Here is a 16,778-nt window from a genome sequence, read left to right as displayed (position 1 = left end):
AATGTGTCCGGTGACCTGGCCATCAAACCAAGATGGCCGCCACGGCTAAAAATAGAACATAGGGGTAAAATGCAGTTTTTGGCTTATAACTCAAAAACCAAATAATTTAGAGAAAATCTGACAGAAGTAAAATTGTTAATCAGGTCAAGATCTATCTGCCCTGAAATTTTCAGATGAATTGGACAACCTGTTTTTGGGTTGCGGCCCCTGAATTGGTAATTTTAAGGAAATTTTGCTGTTTTTGGTTATTATATTGAATATTATTATAGATATAGGTAAACTGTAAACAGCAATAATGTTCAGCAAAGTAAGATCTACAAATAAGTCAACATGAACGAAATGGTCAATTGACCCCTGTAGGAGTTATTGACCTTTGTAGTCAATTTTCAATCTGCTTCCTTTGTTTAATATTCACATAGACCAAGGTGAGCGACACAGGCTCTTTAGAGCCTCTAGTTTAAACTAGATACCCCAATGATGATTGTGGGCAAAATTGGTTAAATTTGGCCCTGTAGTTTCAGAGGAGAAGATTTTTGTAAAATTTAACGACGATGGACGCCAAGTGATGATAAAAATGAATGGGTGTTTTTTTTATTTCCTTCATAAATATCTCAATTTATGGGACAACAGTGCTTTGAAGAAAAATAGTTTAATGTATTGGATGCAGTTGATTTGTGAATACCCCCTCCCCCAAATGATCTATTTTTAAAAACAGGTTAAAAAAAATACATGTGTTTTATGAGACAAATGGTCAATGTCTTGGATGTTTTTGTTTTATTGATTAATTAAAAAATCATCACTACGGTAACCATTGTTTCAAAACCACATAAATTTGAATTCATTCAAATTCAATTTCATATAAATGGTATTTCGCAAACATGTAAAAACTTTCCTTTGAAAGCACTAGCTTACATAGAAACAAATATCTGATAAAAGTCAGATTTTCTATCCATGCTTTGCTTCAAAATGCTTACTAACAGTACATGTATCAGATTGCAACTTTTACCAACAAAAATAAAAACCTTCTTGCTAAAATTAAAAACAAACGACACAAATATATACATAGAAAAACTAAATATTTACAACTGCGTGTGAATATACAATTAAAATTTACCTTATGGTTTTACAATGCAAACCATTTATCTATAAGGGAGCAATCATTTAACTTCAAGCAGGGTATGAAGTCCTTTAATTTATTTTTTCGACACTGTCAATCAAATTATTTTTTCCAAATATCAACACTATAAGGTATGGGGAAAATCTGGATTCAGAATATATATGTTTTGTCATCTGCTTGACCAGATTTTTTTCTTCATCAAATTGGGGATCAGAATTTTTGTTTAGGAAAATACCATATCCCCCCTTTCCCCCTTGAAGCTAAATAGAGGTTCCCTAAATAGATATTGTCTATCTGATTTTTATCACATGCAATGATGAAGTTATCTGCCACTGATTGCCATATTTCCGGTTTCTTGATAATTGGCTGTTGCCGCTTGAATAATTGGCGGAACAAAGCCATTCGGATCTGCTCGTGGATGAAGTTTCATATCATTGTCTACGTGAATCTCAGGTACACCTGTAAATAAAATTTATATCTATTAATGACGAAATCGGTATGGACTTTGTATGGATAAACATACGACATATACACTTGCATTGCACATGATATTTTAAAGTATATTTCTTATAGCACATTTGAAAAAGAAACTAATATCCAAAATCTAAATACATGGTACATTCAGCATATCAAATAACCCCAAGAATTCAAATTTTGATGAATTCAAATAAAGTTCAATTTTGGACCCTTTAGAACTCAATGTTGACCAATTTGATAAAGGGGGCCAAACATCAAAACCTTAATACATGGTTACCTTCAGCATATCAAAAACCCCTTACATTCAATTTTTGTTGAAATCAAACAAAGTTTAATTTTGGACCCCAATTTGGACCAACTTGAAAACTAGGCCAATAATCAAAAATCTAAGTACATGTTTAGCTTCGGCATATCAAAAAACCTCAAGAAATCAATTTTTGTTGAAATCAAACTAAGTTTAATTTTGGACCCTTTGGACCTTAATGAAGACCAATTTGAAAACAGGACCAACCAAATGCTCCGCAGGGTGCAGCTTTATACGACCGCAGAGGTTGAACCCTGAACGGTTGGGGAAAGTATGGACACAATATTCAAGCTGGATTCAGCTCTAAATTTGGATTGTGATTAAATAGTTGCAACAGCATAAGTTTCTGACACGGAATGAATGTGGTCTAATGAACTTAAAACTTTTGTTTTGCCTTAGAGCAATTCCCTATGCTATTGAATATTAATCCTCTCAAAAAAATGTTTGAAGAAATATTCTTTTTATTTATGAAATCTGAAATGAGAAAAATTGTACCTCCCCCCCCCCTCCCCAATTTTTTTTTCACATCCCCCTTTCCCTTATTCCAAAACTGATCTCAATTCAAATTTCTAATGGCCCCTAACAATAACTACTCATTTAAATACATCATAAAATATTAAAATGTAAAAAAGTGCTTGTTATCACTGAATGGTAAAGATTGTTTTAATTTATCAGTTGGTAGTAAAAGTGAATATACATATTGTATATTGTATAAAACAATGATTTAAGTTGATTCAACTACTATTCTGGACAAAGAAAGATAACTCCAATTGAAAATTTCTTGCTATTTCGCAATATTGTGCAATTAGATATTTCTTGCTATTGCGCAAAACTGTGCAATTGAAAATACTTGCCATTGCACAATACTGTGCAATTGAAGATTTCTTGCTATTGCGCAATACTGTGCAATTGAAAAATTCTTGCTACTGCACAATACTGTGCAATTGAAAATTTCTTGCTATTGCTGAATACTGTGCAATTGAAAATTTCTTGCTATTGCATTATACTTGATATGATAATTTTGGATCCTGATTTGGACCAACTTGAAAACTGGGTCCATAATAAAAAATCTAAGTACATGTTTAGATTCAGCATATCAAAGAAGCCCAAGAATTAAATTTTTGTGAAAATCAAACTTAGTTTAATTTTGGACCCTTTGGACTTTAATGTAGACCAACTTGAAAACGGGACCAAAAATTAAGAATCTACATACACAGTTAGATTTGGCATATCAAAGAACCCCAATTATTCAATTTTTGATGAAATCAAACAAAGTTTAATTTTGGACCCCGATTTAGACCAACTTGAAAACTGGGCCAATAATAAAAAATCAAAGTGCATATTTAGATTCAGCATATCAAAGAACCCCAAGGATACAATTTTTGTAAAAATCAAGCTAAGTTTAATTTTGGACCCTTAGGGCCCCTTATTCCTAAACTGTTGGGATCAAAACTCCCAAAATCAATTCCAACCTTCCTTTTATGGTCATAAACCTTGTGTCAAAATTTTATAGATTAATATTTACTTAGACTAAAGTTATGGTGCGAAAACCATGAAAAATGCTTATTTGGGCCCCTTTTTGGCCCCCAATTCCTAAACTGTTCGGACCTCAATTCCCAAAAGCAATCCCAACCTTCCTTTTGTGGTCATAAACCTTGTGTTTAAATTTCATAGATTTCTATTTGCTTATACTAAAGTTATTGTGCGAAAACCAAGAATAATGCTTATTTGGGCCCTTTTTTTTGGCCCCTAATTCCTAAACTGTAGGAACCAAAACTCCCAAAGTCAATCCCAACCTTCCTTTTGTGGTCATAAACCTTGTGTCAAAATTTCATAGATTTTATTTACTTACACTAAAGTTATAGTGCGAAAACCAAGAAAATGCTTATTTGGGCCCTTTTTTACCCTTAATTCCTAAAATGTTGAAACCAAAACTCCCAAAACCAATCCCAACCTTCCTTATGTGGTCATAAACCTTGTGTTAACATTTCATAGATTTCTATTCACTTTTACTAAAGTTAGAGTGCGAAAACTAAAAGTATTCGGACGACGACGACGACGACGACGACGACGCAAGACGCAAGACGACGCAGGACGACGACGCCAACGTGATAGCAATATACGACGAAAAATTTAAATTTTTGCGGTCGTATAATAATATTCAAGATAATAACCAAAAACAGCAAAATTTCCTTCAAATTACCATTTCAGGGGCAGCAACCCAACAAAGGGTTGTCCGATTCATCTGAAAATTTCAGGGCAGATAGATCTTGACCTGATAAACAATTTTACTCATGTGAGATTGCTCTAAATGCTTTGGTCTTTTAGTTATAAGCCAAAAACTGCATTTTACCCCTATGTTCTATTTTTAGCCATGGCGGCCATTTTTGTTGGTTGTCCGGGTCACCGGACACATTTTCTAAACTAGATATCCCAATGATGATTGTGGCCAAGTTTGGTTTAATTTGGCCCAGTAGTTTCAGGGGAGAAGATTTCTGATAAAGTTAACGACAACGGACGACGGACGACAGACGACTGACGCAAAGTAATGGGAAAAGCTCATTTGGCCCTTCGGGCCAGGTGAGATAAAAATGGACTTTCTTGGATAAAACGATAATTATTTCATATCAGTTGAGAATAAGATTCTCCTATTGGATAAAAAGGGGTCACATGGCATTCATTATTCTTCAGTAATAAATTCCATCGGTCATTAACTTTCTTTTATGCGTTATATTACGTTTTATGATCATGTTAATTTATAACAGAACTGTGTTTTAACAAAGTTTTAACATAACTCGTATGACTATAATTATAAAGGGTTTTTTTTTTTTTAAGGATTTTTTCATACTAAATACCTGTATTATTGGCGCAAATTAAATGTTTCAATTTTGGCGTAAATGAAATATGGTTTGTGGTGCAAATGAAAGATTTTTTTGGCGCAAATGAAACGCCAATTGGCGCATAAGCAAAGCACCTATTTTGTGTAATTATTTCAAAATATCTAATAATGAACAGTAAATATCAAACTTTATTTATACCTCCTAAAGAGCTTATTATTAAACCACTTACTGTCATGTAATAATGCCCAGGGGTCCAGAACAAAATAATAACGATAATGGTAATAGCGCTTTTATATTCCCGAAACTATAACTATTGTAAAATCAGTTTGACTGACCTTGGAATGACCGACTGCTTTTAATAATTTATATATTTCATGTAATCAACGCATGTTCATAGAATAACCATATCAACAACATGCTTTGTGGTAATATACAACTACACATACCTTCCTTAAAATCCTTTAGACAAGGTGTGTCTTCCCCAGATGTGTTGGTTTCCGTTGTAGACCTAGAACCGTGCATTTGATCATTTTTATCAATTAGTTGATTCTGTTTCATGACCACATACTTGAATGTGAGGACCGCACATGCTACCGCCAGTACAACCGAAAGCGGTAATGTAACATATGCAATATACAACCATACCAATGGATAATGTCCTTCGTTCTGTTCTATTTTGGGAGGCAGTGTCACTGGACAAGCTTTCACTGAAAAAGTTTTCACTGTAAAATTATTGTGTACTTATTAAATATATGTAAATAAACGTCCGACTTTAAAATAGGCAAAGATGGGTGTAACTGGGTTCTTTTTATAAAAACTCTATCGACAATAAATTATTGATCCCAAAAATTATTATCAATACATCTATAGTTGAAATGAGAGCGATATTTTGATAAAAGATATACACTCAGTAGTTTAAATTCTTATGAAGTAGCAATTAAGTATATTTAATAAGTGTATCTGTCAGTCAAAACTATAGTTACATGTAGGAGTTTGAGTTTTAAATTTCAATTTTGTTGAATGACTAATCCCAAATCTGTTAACAATTTATTCATCTCATGTACAAAGTTTTATGCATTCCATAATATAATTGAATGTACTCCAATTTTTCATTAATATTTTTTGTTAAATTATATTTCTTATCTATTGAGATATTATTATATGAATAATTTATAACCCAAAAAACTTCCACATAGATTACCTTGGCAGTATGCGGTACAGTTGTTTATATGTTTGCCTACCAACCAGCAGTCTTCTTCAAAATCGGCACATTGTCTACATATACCTTTCTGTGTTTCGCAAAACTCATGTTGTTTGCATATCTGGTTTTTGCAAGGAACTGCTAAGCTGACTATAAAGAGAGGGGAAAATGACTGTTAGGCCACACCAATTTAATTCCTTGTTCGACGGACCCGCCCGCACCTGTTTTTTTCAAAGCAGAATTTTTTTATTTTTTTTATATTCCCGCTTCCCGCATCCGGAAATGTAATCGTGTCCATTTCCTTAACTTAAATAGTAACTTCTTAAATTACATTGACAGCTAACCACCTCAAGAACATACAATATTTCTTTATACATACATGTAAATTTAAAGCAGTGTAAGGGAGGTAAATTGTCTTAATTGTCCACTAACCAAGAAACATTAACCTGTTGTCCCCCTTTTTTGCCCTTAATTCCTAAAGGGTTTGAGTCATACACTTCCAAAGCCATTCCTAACAATCCCTTTGTGGTATGGAAACTTGTGGTATTATTTCAGATAGATCCGTACACTTAAACACAAGTAATTGACTGAAAACTAGAAAAATGCCTTTTTGGACCTCTTTTTGACCAATCATTCCTACACTGTTAAATAGGACCATAACCCCAAAAAATCAATCATATTAACCTTCCTCAAGTGGTTATGAGCCTTGTGTTAAAATTTTATTGATTTCTTTTGACTTATACTAAAGTTATTATTCGGAAACCATCTGTTTTTCAAAGGACGCTGACAACGACGCCAACGACGACTTGATACGTACCAATATACGACCCCAAAAAAAATATTTTTGCGGTCGAATAAAAATGTCATTATTTTGATATATTTCAACTGCGATTGCAATTTCCGTGCATGTCTAGTTTGGGATGGTTTCTTATAAACATATCAAATATCTAAAACTATTTAAAACAGATTGATACATTTTGATAAACTTTTTAATATATATGTTCCCTGCTGTCAATTTTAACTAATATATTCAATTCATAAATGGATTTATTAATATAGCTGTAGTTGTAATATTAAACATGTTAAACCGTAATAATCTGACGTAATTATTGTGTTGTTTCTTTTTTGGAAAAGAAAAGTTTCATATATGTTAACATAAACTGCATTTGTTCGTGCATGCAAATCAAGTGTACATGTATGTATGGCTTTATTCTTTCTAAACAAGTTTTTTTTAGTTGGGTCGTATAACTGTCTTTAGTTTTCAAAGTAGTGTTTTGGCGCTATCGTTTTTTTTTTTTTTTTTTTTTTTTTTTTTTTTTATCATCGTCGTTTTTCTATTTTGCATAATGGTGTTCAGGCTGTTTCTCTTCGATCTATGAATTTTATGTCATACACAAGCATTCATTTTTTTAAATATTTTGTTTGTACAACTCTCCTCTCCCTATGCAGTAGTAAAAACTATGTTTAGCCGCTATTCATTAATCTACATGTATAACGTTAGATTATTTTGTTCTTTGACATATGCATCAACCACTAACAAACAAGATATTATGTGATTGCATTGACATTGCACAGCGAATTCGTTGACCCCTAATTAACAATAACATATTTTTGTTCATTTATTTACTTCTAGTATTTAATGTTTATATCACCAAGATGAAATGACCAGAGTATATTAAATAAAAGAAGAAGATGTGGTATAATTGTAAACGAGACAACTCTCCACAAGAGCCGGAATGACACAGAAATTAACAACTATAGGGCTCGTGACAGACACATACATACAGGTCAGAATGTTGCGGTTTAAACAATTTAGCGGGATCCTAACCCTCCCCTAGCCTAGGACAGTGGTATAACGCTACAACATAAGAACGAACTTTATAGTTTGGTCTAAATTATTAACAAACTACAATAACATATTTACACTTACCAGAGCATTGCTTTAAGCCTATCAACATTAAAACCGTCCAGATTTCGAATTTCATTTTATGTTGGTCGAAAAGGCTAAAAAGATAATTATATCATACATTATATTTTTCATAATAAAACAAATTTCAAAAGGTAAAGTTCTACTAATGAATCAAAAAATTTCCTGACATGTACCTATACTCGAGATGCAACGAAAGGCTCCGAAAGAAAAACTTTATTCGTATGATAGTTTGTCCAACATCCGCTTTCAAGTCACCTTATTCTTGTCTCACTATATTAATACATCAATTAAAAGGTAACCTCTCCTATATGGTCATCTTCGCTGGCTAAGGATGGCGAAGATAGTTTATTACTATATGGTCAAATGTGTGATACCAAAGGCTCCTTATATACTTTGACTATATATAATAACATTAAACAATGAAATGTGTATTTTAAAAGTGTCATGTTGATATGACCTTAAAGTACCTTAAATCAACCAAATAAACTGATACATTTTCCATGCACATTAACATGATTTAAGTGAAGTGAAATCATCTGTGCCGAAACCTTTATTTGGAATATAAATGTTGAACAGTGACCATAATAATGGCATGTGGACTGTTTCATGATACTAGTAATGTGACAAAAAACTACTTGATGACAAAGCTTCAACCAAAAAAGGGATGGACTGCCACACTTATTGCATAAAATTATTTGGTATCGAAAATAATCCGACATTGTGCTATAAGTCTAGGATAAACTGTTATCACAGAGATATGTCTCGCCTTTTTGTAATTTTGATTACGCAAATGTTGAAATCAAAATAGCAATACCATGAATACTTTAACATCTTACACAAGTTAAGAAAATATTCAAAGTAAATGAACCATAACTGAGTTACATGGCTAAACATTCTCCATGTAAATGATATGTGCCAATGCTTATACAACTAGTACTGCACTACTTACCACTTGTTGCTCCCCATAAACTGACCTAATCACAAACTAATACATGTAAAATAAGCAAAAGTTTCAAAGTCAATAGACAATGACTAAGAGGGCGGATCTAAATTATCTCCATGGAAATGAGATATGCCGATGCTTACACAACTGCATACCATATATCATTGACCTACCACTTGTGGTTCCCAAGACACTCAGTCTGACCTAATCACAAACTAATACATGTAAAATAAGCAAACGTTTCGAAGTCAATAGACCATGACTAAGGGGGCGGAGCTAAATTATCTCCATGAAAATGAGATATGCCGATGCTTACACAACTACATACCAAATATCATTGACCTACCACTTGTGGTTCCCCATAAACTGACCTAATCACAAACTAATACATGTAAAATAAGAAAAAGTCAATAGACCATGACTAAATACTAATACATTGTTGACGCCGCCGTCGCCGCCGGAAACAGCATACCTATGTCTCGCTTTTTGACTCCATCAAGGCGAGACAAAAATGGAACTGCTTCTGATAAATGTGTTTCCTGGATCCATCGGACGTACCGTGACTGTAACTATGAACAGTTAAAGTAATTCCATATTAGCAAGCACATTTATACTTCACACCCAATTGTGTGCCGTTTTTATTTTCTGCTCCGAGTAAATGGTCGTCTTTTAGGTAGCAGCATTATGCAGGTTATATTTTGTTTAAACTTGTAGTCTAGACATTTACCCTTAATAGTCTAGGGAAGATTTTTGCATATTTTAAACTCTTTAACCTCACCATGGTGGACATGTTGGTTGATCAGTTACGATCAGTAATCTGTTGATCGAACTGGATGAAAATCACAGACCTTATAGTTGACATCTGATAGATCAAGTAGACAAACTTTGCTTTCGATCCATTTAACAGTTACAGAGAAGAAGATTTTTTTTAAGAAAAACATTACAAATGAAGGACAACAGACGAAGGACGGACAGGCGCAAGTTGTTGGCTAAAGCTCACGTTGTTTATACATCTTATCGCGATAAACAATTTTGCAATTCACATTTTTAACTGAATTCCTATATTTTCCACTATAATAGCAAAAGACTGCAAAAAATTGCAATTTCAAGGGAAATAATTCCAAAACAGATTATTAAGAGATGATTTTCTATTTTTTTCTGGGCATATATAATATCTTGTTCTGAACCTTTTTTCTGCAGTTTGAACTTTTAACCTCGAATCTTTAGTTCCAGAAACAGATCAAGAGAACGCCAAAAATTTTCAAAACGAACAGTTCAGGGGCAATAAAGCCAAAACAGGTTGACAGATGTTTTCAAATTTGGGTAGAATTTATGGTGCTGACCATTTTTACTTATTCGTTTTTTTTCTTTAATTGCTATAGGTTATGAGATATTATCGAAAACTGTAGTTTGAACGCTTTGTTCTAGTTCAAAGCATAGGGGCCTTGTGGAATGGTCAACCTGGACAAAAATCACAAACTTTAGAGTTGACATCTTATATATAATAGATGAAACAACAAAATTGAGTGAATTGAGGAGGTTTCAAAGAAGATTTTTTAAGAAAATTTTAGACAACAAACGAATGACGGACAGACAATTGAAGACGGACCGACAGGACAGACAGACGATTGAAGACGAACGGACAGCCGACGGACGGAAAATTGACATTCCTCTTCCGCCTAGTAGGTGAGCAAAAAATTAGTTATGTCGTTTGCACAATCGTTTAACCTACATCATGTACATTGTATCCCCAATAACTTTAAAAATAATATGTGCTTGGACTTTGTATGTAGCATAAACGCTGTCCAACGCTGGGTTTTTCAATCGATACCCTAATACTAAAAATTAACACTCTTTCAGTATGATCAGCTTCATAAGTCAATGGTATATCTTTTAAAGGCTTTTCAGCCGGTCTTGATTAAAATACATGAAAACAGGTTAGTGATACCAATATTGGAAATTGACGATTTTGGTTGCAAATAATAATCCTATATTAAGTAAATTGACAGTAAAGTGAATACACAATATGACACTTTTAAAATTGAATAAAACATAAATCAAACGACATTTGGAAGCCAAGATACTTTCTTTTTTGCCTATTGAAAAGTGACAATTATATTTCTTGTTTGAATTGTTTCCCATTCGTTCATGATGTTTACAATGGTTTATGGCTTATTATATGGTTTGGAATTTGCTCATTATTGAAGGTTGAAAAGTGAGATGTGGTTGCAATTACATGTGGATGCACTTGTTTCTATAATATAGTCTCATTTGCAATCATAGTCATACCACAACTCCTATCTTTATATCTATACAATTTACAAGCTATAAATTAACCCAGGCCTGTAAAATCAAGAGTCGAGCAACGACTATGAAAGGTCTAGAATTTCATTCCCTAAATATAGATTTTGATATAGAAGAAGACAAAATAGTAACAAATTATATATCCATGACAACTTTCGAGTAAGTTTATATATATATCAAGAATTGTGGTAGTTCTGGCGAATATTATATATCAAGATGTCTTTGCACCAAATATATTTTGTATGAATAAGAACGAGACAACTATTCAACAAAGACTTAAGGACGTACATGTAGATGTAAGCAAATAACGAGAAAACCAATACTGCAATTCAAACTGTCAAAGGCCCCGACAGAACAAAATTTAAATTGTGTACAAAACAAATAACAATGAACAAATATGCTTAATAACAAAACACAACCAGTGAAAAACATGCTTCGGATTCTGAGACCAAGATAGAATATGAAAATTTACCCATTCTTAATTGACACACCCGGAGTTTAGTAAAACACATTTTAAAGAATGTCAAATGCATATTAGGTGTTCAATTTTCCATGGAAAAAAGAGGCGAAAGATACCAAAATCACATTCAAATTCATAAGTAGAAGGTATTCAAAATACCATGGCCTAGTATTAAAATTGTTAAACATCTTTTCAAACATGTTTTATTTACTACAAAAACTACCCCTGGGGTAAATAGTCAGTGGCGGATCCAGAGGGGGGCGAAGAGGGCGTACGCCCCCCTTTGCTTGGACTTTTTTTTGTTTTTGTAAAATTATTAATCAGACTAGACGACGTGAACTTTGCCATTTGCCGTGTATCTAATTTTTATGTGACAATTCTTTACTTATAAAGATATTTTTCGCAGGTATATACTAATCGAAAGTCATGTGATTCACTATGGTGGAGGTGACCATCCAGTGCGTCGAAGAAACGTCACTCAGTCATTTTGAAATTCAAATTACTGTCACAAATTGCTTAGGCTGAGCATGACAATCTTAGCTTCTAGAAGGCGACACAGGATGGAGCATTGACTTCTACTTCATTATTCCACCAAACAGTAATTCTCTATATTAGTACACTCTAATGAAAAAAGGTTCCTCAGCAAGATTTTTTATCTACGAAAACGTGTTTTATTTATGTATTATTGTCATTTTGTTTATTTTCTTTGGTTACATCTTCTGATATCAGACTCGGACTTCTCTCGAACTGAATTTGTTAATGTGCGTATTGTTATGCGTTTACTTTTCTGCATTGGCTAGAGGTATAGGGGGAGGGTTGAGATCTCATAAACATGTTTAACCCCGTCGCATTTTTGCGCCTGTCCCAAGTCAGGAGCCTCCGGCCTTTGTTAGTCTTGTATTATTTTAACTTTTAGTTTCTTGTGTACAATTTGGAGTTTAGTATGGCGTTCATTATCCCTGAACTATTATATATATTTGTTTAGGGGCCAGCTGAAGGACGCCTCTGGGTGCGGGAATGTCTCGCTGCATTGAAGACCTGTTGGTGACCTTCTGCTGTTGTCTGCTCTATAGTCGGGTTGTTGTCTCTTTGACACATTCCCCATTTCCATTCTCAATTTTATTAACTCGTAACGCCTCATGATCGGCATCCTATTTTAAAATAACAGCTGAATAATGATCAGCACTCAGTATAAGCTCTAGATAGATTTAAAGTCTCTACGAACCAGTTGATTTGAGGAGGCAATCTGAGATATTTGAGAGATGAAACATTGACTCTGATTTTTGCATTAAACAAAAATTCTGGCCGTATCTGGATTGAAAACAATAATCTTGTCCATTTTTTTGCTATAAGAAACGAAAATCCAACAGAATTATTTAGCCATAAATGAACATGATGAATAAAAACGGGCCTATTTTTTGGGGGGCCGGGGTTTGCATGTCTGGCCAGAATGACTGTTTCGCCGAACTGATATATTGAAAACTTTTTTCAAGACCAGACTGCAACTTGCCTGCTGGAAGTAGCCTTTATGTCTACATTTTCTAACCTCATTCATAAATTCGTTATCATTTCAGATTCATTCGTAGGCTTTGGTTGATTTGGAACCCCTCACTTCCCTTAATTTTGTTGGCTGAAACATATCAACCAAACCTTTGGATAAAAATTGCTTGTTTGTATTTTTTAGCTCGTGTCCGTCGTATTGTAAATTTCATCGAATAGCCCGACTTATATTGTGTTTACAATAAGAAATCTGAGAGGTTATGATAACTTAACTTACAACAAACCAGCGAGAATTTTCCATGTCTTTTTTTACTGAAAAATCCCACATCAAATTTATCAGTAAATAGCTTTAAATCCGTACTATCATTTTATGATAGACAATTAATAGGGAGAATACAGCATCGAAAATGTCCAACCCTTACACTTTTCATGAACTAAAAAATATACATGCCCCACGCCAGGAATCGTTTTGAAAGTTCATATTACACTTATTTCATGTTTGTTAGTCAAAAAAAGGTCCCCAAAAAATTTAGCCTCGCTCCGCTCGCCGTTCTTTAAAAACTTCGCCCCCCCTTTCCAAAATTCTGGATCCGCCCCTGATAGTAGTAAATAAAACATGTTTGAAAAGATGTTTAACAATTTTAATACTAGACCATGGTATTTTGAATACCTTCTACTTTGGAGCATGCATGATAACCATTTTGACTTGTTAGAATAGCTAAGATCTTAAAAATATAACGTCTGTTAGGGATTGTGTTTTACATAGAAGGGGGTTAATATAACACTGCATGTTTTTCATGCCAGGTATTTAACATGTTTAATACAAGCACCATCACTAAATACATATTAGATGAATATCTTAGGTTATCTGAAGATGTGAGGGAGTTCAATTCTCCATGGGGGAAAAAGGGGGGGGGGCAAAATATCATAGCTAAACATCTTTCCATACCCTGTACTTATTGGAGCATTTTCAAATATGTTTTATTCAAACGGCTTGAGCTTGACCTATGTTCTTCTGCTGCTATCTTGTTAATTTTTAGAGTACTTACTAAATTCTGTATTTCATTACAAACAGATAAATAATTTTATTATTATTATATATAAATGAATATGAATTATTTGATAATTTCTAAAGTCTCACACACTGTTTAACAGATCTTACATTGTAATCAATTGGATCTGTATGTATAATTGATTAGTACAGATATAATTAAACAGACAGACGGACGGACGGACGGACGGACGGACAGACAGACAGACAGACAGACATGAAAAATAAGAAGATGTGGTATGATTGCCAATGAGACAACTCTCCACAAGAGACCAAATGACACACAAATTTACAACTATAATAAGTCACCGTAGCATTAACAATGAATCAAACAACACCGCTTAGTCAGCTATAAAGGAACCGAACAAAATTTAACAATTTTAAACAATTCAACGAGAAAACTATAACGGCCTCAATGATGTACAAAATAATGATCGAAAAATTAATAATTTTGTGTAACACAGCAACAAACGAAAACCATCGACAGGCACCTGGCATGGGATAGGCAGGCATTGTCAGAATGTGGCCGGGTAAAAATATTTTGAAGGCGCACCAACACTCCCCAAACCTGGAACAGTGGTGTACTATTTGTTTACCCAAATTGTTGTTTTTTAAAGAAATAATGTTATGCGGTTTTACCTATATATACAGTCTACGTCTAGTCTCGACAAAGTCTTCAGCGAAAAGAATGTCTACTGTAGAAAGTTCCAGTAATGTTGTTGTATATAAATAGACATTTTCTTTCCCATTGCATTTATTTTTAGCCATTACGTTATCATAATAGGGTGTGCGTAAAAAGATTTGATCAATGACCTTCATAATATACATAAGTATATATAGTCTTATCAGTTTCTTTTATTCTGTTTCAAGTTTTCGGTTTAATCCCAATGGAATGTTATTAGTGCAAATATAATTTTTTATGATGATTTAAAGAATTTAACTAAGGTTAATATTTCTGCACTATAATAATATAGATCAATATACAGATAAATAAAAATGTCGGCATATTAAAAATAAATTGGCCTACAAAGGTAATTTAAAACATTTCTTACTTTGCACGCATTGCTACTTGCAGGAAAGCTAATAAACAATGCTGTTGCTTTCCTCATCTGCAAAATTTTATGCTTCAACATTTGTTTAACACAATATTCCATAACTTGTTCAGCAGAATAATACAACATTATGTAGACAGGGAGGGAAAATGTATGCAAATGACCTTCCGGGTTGGTATGGCAATCTATTTAGGTCACACAGGTAAAACTTTACAGAACTGTTGCATATTACTGTTTATATCTGACATTTAGATTTTCTCTTTTGTACACAATGACACCGTGCCGTACCATGACACACCTCGATGATTATACCCGGTGATTATTATATAGTGATGTTGAATATGTATTGCAGACAGTCTTTGAATTAAAACATACTTTGTAAATTGTAGACTGACTGAGGTTTATTTTTGTGTGGGTTTATTTCTATACGACTGCGAAATATTTTTGGGTTCGTACAATGCTATGATGTCGTCGTCTGCATAGGCGGATCCATGGGGCCTGGTGACCCGCCCCTTTCCCCTTTCGTGGAAAAAAATTGGTTGATTTAATAGTGAGTCACTATTGAAGCATGACTGGAACGCCCCAACACTCTTTATGAAAAGTTCTGGATCCGCCACTGGTTTGCGTCGTCTGCGTCGTCGTCCGAACTGGACACATTTGGTTTCCAGACAATAACTTTAGTATAAGTAAAGTTGAGAATGGAAATAAGGAATGTGTCAAATGGATCTCTTTGATTTTTTTTAAACGGTTTAATACCACAAAATGAAGGTTGGGAATATTTTTAGGGATAGTGGTCCTAGCCGTTTAAAAATGAGTGGCCCACAAGGGGCCAAAACAAGCATTTTTCTAGTTTCAGGATAATTACTTGTGTATATGTATTTCGATTGCTCTGAAATTGTACCACAATGTTTAATACAAGAAGTAGAAGATTGGGATTCATTTTTGGGGGTTATGGCGCCAAAAGTATAGGAATTAAGGGCCAAAAAGGGGCCAAAAAGAACCATTTTTAGAGTTTCCAGACAATAATATATAACTTATTTGTTAGTGCATGAATCTCTCCGACATTGTACCACAAGGTTCCATATCACAAAGGGAAAGCTGAAATTGAGTTTTGGGGTATTGCCACAAACATTTAGGAGTTGAGGGCTAAAAAAGGGCAACAAAACAAGCCTTGTTTCTAGTTTCCAGACAATAACCATTGAAACCATGCTTTTGTCTTCCACTTTAACTTTGACCTCAGTTCAAAGTGTTGCCTAAAGACTGCAAATGCAAGATCTTTAGGGCTTAAGGTATGTTCACTTTCATTCAGTAGCTGCTCACAATATCGATTCTTAAGGTCTTAGTTGTACATGTACATTTGTACCAAAGGCGTTTGGGGAAAGGACCATATTCTTATTTTCCAAGAAGAAATATTAATGTTTATTTATAAATTATAAAGTAACAAAAATACGTTAGAAAGGGAGGACAACTTTTAAATTTTAAGGAAATTATAATAAGAAGTTTTACTTTTAATGAACATGAAAAGAAAAGAAAAACGGAACGAGCAGAACATCGATCAAATGATACTGTTTATAATTGTTAAATATTCGAGAACAATGA

The 16,778-nt window shown here is 33.7% G+C and overlaps 1 long non-coding RNA gene across 2 annotated transcripts; it reads right to left on the bottom strand.

The window, feature by feature from the left end:
• Positions 1 to 1,281: 1,281 nt before the first annotated feature.
• LOC143045177 (uncharacterized) lies at positions 1,282 to 15,330 on the bottom strand. 2 transcript variants are annotated; one of them, XR_012968898.1, is made up of 5 exons: positions 15,180 to 15,330; positions 7,870 to 7,943; positions 5,940 to 6,089; positions 5,185 to 5,445; positions 1,282 to 1,576 (listed from the first exon to the last, which is right to left on the bottom strand). It is a non-coding gene; the product is annotated as an uncharacterized LOC143045177 (long non-coding RNA). The 2 variants fall into 2 exon arrangements; XR_012968897.1 differs by lacking the exon at positions 15,180 to 15,330 and adding an exon at positions 14,767 to 14,849.
• Between the last annotated feature and the right edge of the window lie 1,448 nt (positions 15,331 to 16,778).

This window comes from Mytilus galloprovincialis, chromosome 9 (assembly GCF_965363235.1).
Source record: "Mytilus galloprovincialis chromosome 9, xbMytGall1.hap1.1, whole genome shotgun sequence".
Classification (NCBI taxonomy): Eukaryota; Metazoa; Mollusca; class Bivalvia; order Mytilida; family Mytilidae; genus Mytilus; species Mytilus galloprovincialis.
This window is presented reverse-complemented; position numbering and strand designations above follow the sequence as displayed.